Source organism: Atractosteus spatula, chromosome 24 (genome assembly GCF_055471065.1).
Source record: "Atractosteus spatula isolate fAtrSpa1 chromosome 24, fAtrSpa1.hap1, whole genome shotgun sequence".
NCBI classification, from domain to species: Eukaryota; Metazoa; Chordata; class Actinopteri; order Semionotiformes; family Lepisosteidae; genus Atractosteus; species Atractosteus spatula.
In genome coordinates, this window is record NC_142729.1 from 10673452 (window position 1) to 10679451 (window position 6000).

Genomic DNA, 6000 nt, shown 5'->3' on the forward strand with positions numbered 1-6000 from the left:
CTACAGTGCACAGACTCCATGGTTAAAATATCTCACCGTCTTATTGCGTCAGACATAGACCTTTCTTCTTTCTCACAGCCCATTTCTTGTGACTGAGTTTGATTTGACTCCATGTTTGATAAACATTAGTCCTGAACCCTGTTGCTGCTGAGGGTTCACTATTTATCACAGCATTAGCAATTATTAGCACACGCGTTACAGTATGCTCCTATTCTTTTTATGCTCAGCTACTAAGATTTCCCTTCAGTGGTAAAATTCCATATGAATATTCAATACTACAATGGGCACAGTAAAGACGTTTAATGTAAATCTTTCTACGACAGACCAATGGACCACGAGTGCCCCTGTCAGTCAACCAATCACGTACCGTGGTACTGCGAGTCAACTTGCGTCAAAATGCGCGACGCCGTAGCCAATTACCTCCCGTACGTCTCTGTACCGCGCACTTTGAATGGCTGCATCTGTATGCTGTTGCCTTTTTATGTGCGGTTTTGCAATTTCACAACAATGTCTCAAAAAAGTACTGCTTTCCTAAATAGGGCCCTGAATATACAGTATCACTGATCCCCTCCAGTACTGGACTGGCAAGCCTTCGAAACCAGTCAATCTGTAACTGGCTTGATACTGGTGATAGTCCCAATACATGGCAGAGTCTCCATAGGGTCTAATTGGTTATTCTTCATAGGCCTGAGCTGTAACTTGAATATCACTTTCCATACGTGAAGTTGCTGGGTTTGTTCTAATCACTTCTTATTTCAGTCGTTATTGTGTTGAAAGGCTCAACATTTACAGGAACATAATGTGACTTATTGAAGGAGGGCATGATGAGCAATCCTTCTGATCCTTGGATAAGTACACAGTGCAGGATAGGTTTGTAAGTGTAAGTGCCATTTTCTAAAAGCAGATCAAATTCAGTATAGTTGTTGAATGTATCAAAAGTGGGAGAAATTACACACCCTTTTCAGTCTAATGTTTCTGGGGAAAGTAAGCATGAGTCAATATAAAACTTTTTCACCATCTCTTTGCCCAACTGTCTCATAAAGGCAAGCCCCAGGCATACTTGGACAACACATCTGTACATGTAAGCATGTATTTAAACCCCTTGTGAAACTGCGTGTTGACTTACGTTGAAGGTTGGCCTGCCACTGCCAGCTCGTTTCACATCTCTATGGGTTTTCACAGAAAATTGACACATTCAGGTTTACGTAGAGAATAGGTGTACTGGTCTGACAGCCATTATGAAACCTCCGGCCAACCGAACCTCAAACTCTCAGATTCCAGTCTATTTCATGACCTGGACACCCCATTGTCTTGGGCTCTTTAGCTGTATAGTACAAGGAGTCCAGTCTCTCCACACCGATGATGGACAATGTGTCTGCAAGCTGACAGAAGTGGAGGAGGGACATCACACCAGGGGCACCCTACTGTCCACCTGTTACCTGACACTTTGCCGAGGGCTGTAGAGCTTACAGTATCTGCTTTTGTCTCTGGTCTCTCCATGGGAATCTGAATGAAGCAGCCCCACCCGTGTGGAAATGGTCATATGTGTCAGGTTTGAAGGTTTCTTGGAGGAATACTCACTTAAAGATTCTGTGGGTGAGATGGAATCTTATTACACTTTACTGGTTGGTTTAGCCCTTTATATTGCAGCGTTCAGAGTTCACATTACGGTATGAAGACCAGGCTCCTGTCTCCTGTTCCAGAGCTAGCTTGAGGCTCTCTCTCTCCACTGTCTCTTCCAGCCTTCAGACTGCTGTCTGTCTGACCCTTCCAGTCAGCCCCACAGCTGTCATCTCTCTCCACACTGACTGTGCAGGGAATCCTCTGTACTCAGTCTGCAGTTGGAACAACCACTCCTGCCCCCCTTTCCCTTTGCTGTCTTGTACCAGATCTTCATATCTGGAACTTTTCATTGCAATGTCCTCTAGTTAAGAATATATTGATCATCTTCTATTTAGTTTACCTACCCTTATAGCAAAGGCAAGTTACTGTACAGAGTAATGAGGACACTATGAGCTGTACTCACTCTCTAGTAATCAAGAGGGTGATTGAAGAATAAATGTCCTATATTAAATCCTGTGCTGTCTGTGGTAAACTGGTGGCTCTGGGAGATCTGACAGCCTGTGAGGGGTTAAAGTGTGAAGATGAGGCACCTTGAATTGAATTGAACAGTTGGCTACAGTTAGTACATTGTGGGTTCAGTATCTGTGGCAGGTATAACAGAAGTTCTAGTAGAGAGCTGCTTCAGTGTGTGAACTGTAAGAGATAGAGGTTAAAAACACATTCATTTGTAAAATAACTCATATGATATTTAAACAGGTGTGTCATTGTCATGAAATTTGTATAAATGAGTTCCAAAGAAATCCAGAGAAAAAAAGAGCCTCCAGATCTCACAGAACCCTGAGAGCCCAGAGACCCTGCTTGCTTGCAGGACACAACCGTGGCCACAAGGTGATGCTCATCTCAACTTTGTGCTTCAGAACTGTTTTAAAATGAGTAAAATTCATGTGTTTTTTTAAAGAAGGATTCTACATCAAATACTTGCTTAAACTAAGTAAATAAAAGCTTACTACAGTATTAGTTTTAAAGCTACAGTATTACTGCCCTAAAACAGAAAACGTAATAAAGTTTAAGGAATGTGCAAGCTTTTCAATTATTTAGGGACAAACTGTTAACAGTACTGCAGTGCACTGCTAGTAATGCAACAGAAATAAAATAAAATAGTAGAAAGTAACCAAACACTTGCAGATTGCACCTGTTCTCCTAGCTCTGGCCTTTTCTAACTGTCTGTGACAGGATTTGTATACAGGAAGAAGCTTTGCATACCTGTGCCGCCTCACTGCTCCAAACACTTTAAAACTCACAGTGTGGATCAATCACTGTTCAGCTCTTTCAGAGTCACTAACACACACAGGACAATGATGTCACTGATTCTACTGCTGGGGACACTGGGGCTCTTTGTTCAAGGTGAGGACAAAAGAAAATACGTTTAAATGTTTGTACTAGCTTAATGCTCAATTTTCTTAAGACATGTGTAATGTATTCAATTATATATATATTGTACACACATTAAATAATGTCATACATGTTTAAGATTTTCATTTTAGAAAATGTCCTTATTTTATTTCAGGTTGCCATGGTCAAATTGTTCTGACTCAGTCTCCAGCTCAAACTGTTCTCCCAGGAAGCTCTGTCTCAATCAGCTGTACAGCCAGTCAGTCTACTAGTGATGATGTACACTGGTACCTGCAGAAACCTGGCCAGGTTCCACAGCTCCTGGTACATGATGCAACTAACCGTTATACTAGGATTCCTGATCGATTCACTGGCAGTTACTCTGGAACAGTCTTCACACTGAAAATCACTGGAGTCCAGGCTGAAGATGCAGGAGATTATTACTGTCAGCAGGACTATAGCTACCCATTCAAACAGTGATACATGTCTGTACAAAAACCTCCCTCAGCTCTACAGAAGGTTCTCGGGCTCATCAAAAGGAACCACAGAGGACTGAGACTGAGAACAGCTGCTGATACAGGTGACCTGAACTGATTTTTTAAATTTAAATTATTAAAAGATTTTAAGTATATTTCCTAAAGATGTTTTTTTCTTAAATAACAACATGGCAGGATGCTATTAACTCAAGATTGTTATAAGAGTATGAATTGTTAAATTGTTGGATCTCTATTTTCACTGGAATGTACTGTAGCATTGTATTTTATTTTGTTTATGATACATGTACAGTATGTTATTTATTCTTTGTCTTTTTTTCATGTATTTTTATTGTATCTCTGTTATTCCGATATGCATCACAAAAAATTACTAACACCCAAGACGGTTGTTTTGGCTGTGAAGTTGACTTTGACTTACACTATGTGCCCTTTGCTCTTGTTTAATAATCTTACAATCAACAGCTTCTTACTTGGCTGTCGTATTTTGAGATCAGTGTCAAAGAGCTGGAATTTATTTTCCTGGAAATCAAGGACTTTGGTGAAAAGGACTTTGGTGAAATTCACTAAATCTGTTTTGTGCTTCTCCTGCAGCTTGTCTTTTTGTTATTGTACCTACAGTACAGTATATTTAGGAAACAAGAGGAGGCCATGAATGTTTTTCCAGCCCTGACTTGTCAGACAGTGGGAGATATTTTAAGTCCAGACAGAACGTGCTATAAAAGAATTACTGCTGAGGACACTGGGGCTCTTTGCTCAAGGTGATCATTGAAACAGAAATTAATCTAAAATTGTTTGACTAAAATAAATTTAATCCTATCCTATTTAATCTTATTATTTTAGCACTATTTTAGTACTAGCATAATTCTCTCTCACAATAGGTAGATTCTAAAAAATAAATAAATGTGTTTTCTTAGGCAGATCAATAAAACCTGCACAGTGCTTTAGTGTTATTTCTGAGCAACTAAAGTATTTGTGTTAGAAAAACCATGAACAAGAGATGTTTTAATCATTTTAAAATTCATCCATCCATCTTCTAAACTCTATGCAATACAGGGCCACAGGAGAACGAGACCCCATCCTGAAAAGCAGAAGGCACAAGGTGGGATTCACCCTGCACAGGACACATGGCAAACAGACACTCAAAATACCAGGGGCAATTTTCCCAGAAGCTCATGATTAATCCAACAGGTTGTCTTTGGACTGTGGGAAGAAACTGGATCATCCAGACAAAACCCACAGATTTGTTGGGAGAACAGTTGAGTCCAAATTATTTTATGCAAAATAATATGCATTTCCTTTTCAGTATATTGATTTGTTTTTCTCTTTGTGAATTCTGTAAAGTATTTCAGACAAACTCTTACAAAACAGTTCTGATAATTTGAAAGTAATTGGTAAGTATTTTGACATCTTCAATGTGACAGAAATTTAAAAACCTGGCAGTTAGTTCACATGTCATTAACAATCAACACTAAATGAAGAAAGTAAGTACAATATACACATGCTATTTAATCATATTGTTCAGAAAGGACAGCATTACCCCATTGTAGTCTGGTCTCATCAGATCTCAGAAGCCGAGCACAGCTTGGCCAGATCAGAACCATCATGGGAGACTTCCAAGGAAGACCAGGTTCCTGCTGTCAGTGGAGCTGCTGAACAAGGATTTACAAACAATCCCAGAATGCTGCTGGAGCACAAGGATGCAGTGCTGTAGGAGCTGCTGTCCTTCAGATGAGACATTTAAATAAAACTCTAAACACTAACCTGAGATTTTGACATGGTGAGGTGAATAACAAACTCGTGATTCTGTTCAAGAGAGTGGGAGTGGGAGTTTCAGAGTCATTGATTTCATTACCTGGTCTGTTGTGTACTGAAGATACCACAGTGGACTGAGGCTGAGAACAGCTGTAGAGCTGCTATAGTTGAGCAGGGCCATTACGTCATTCACTCATACAGTATACATTCATTCATCTTTGTAAAAAACATTTTTGTACATCCCTGAGATGCAGTTACGTGCAAAAAAGTATATTACAGGGTCCAGTGTGCCGTTACTGAAGGTGACATCATCCTGTAGAGCCCCAGACAGTATAACATTCCCCTGCTAAAAGCTGTAAGAACAATTTATGAACTGAGGTTTGTGAAGACAGGTCTGTTGGAATCTGTTGCTTCATCATTCTGAATGATAAATAACACAAAGTTTTTGTATCTTTATCACAGGGATATTCCAAGATTCACACCATGGAGCAAACCTTGTGCCCAAGTTTACCTCATGTTTTCCTGAAGATATTGTCCATCGTTTTGATTGAATTTATTTCAGAATTCAGTGTTCTATTCTAACAGGACATGACAGTTACCGAGATACAGTATTTTGCACATTGTTGTAAGTCATTGACACACAATACTCAACGTTAAGAGTAACGTTAACAATCTGATGTTGTTTGACTAAGTTAACTTTAGTCCTATTATTTTTAGTCCTATTACTGTATATGTAAAAATATATATTTTCTTTTCAATAAATTATTTTTTTTTCTCATTGTCAATGCTGTAAAGTGTT

General features: G+C 39.4%; 1 long non-coding RNA gene across 1 annotated transcript; it reads left to right on the forward strand.

Annotated features, from left to right (window-relative positions):
• Window positions 1-2900: 2900 nt before the first annotated feature.
• LOC148815882 (uncharacterized) lies at window positions 2901-4588 on the forward strand. Its single transcript, XR_016086025.1, has 4 exons — window positions 2901-2967; window positions 3131-3535; window positions 4041-4207; window positions 4503-4588. It is a non-coding gene; the product is annotated as an uncharacterized LOC148815882 (long non-coding RNA).
• The last annotated feature ends 1412 nt before the right edge of the window (window positions 4589-6000 follow it).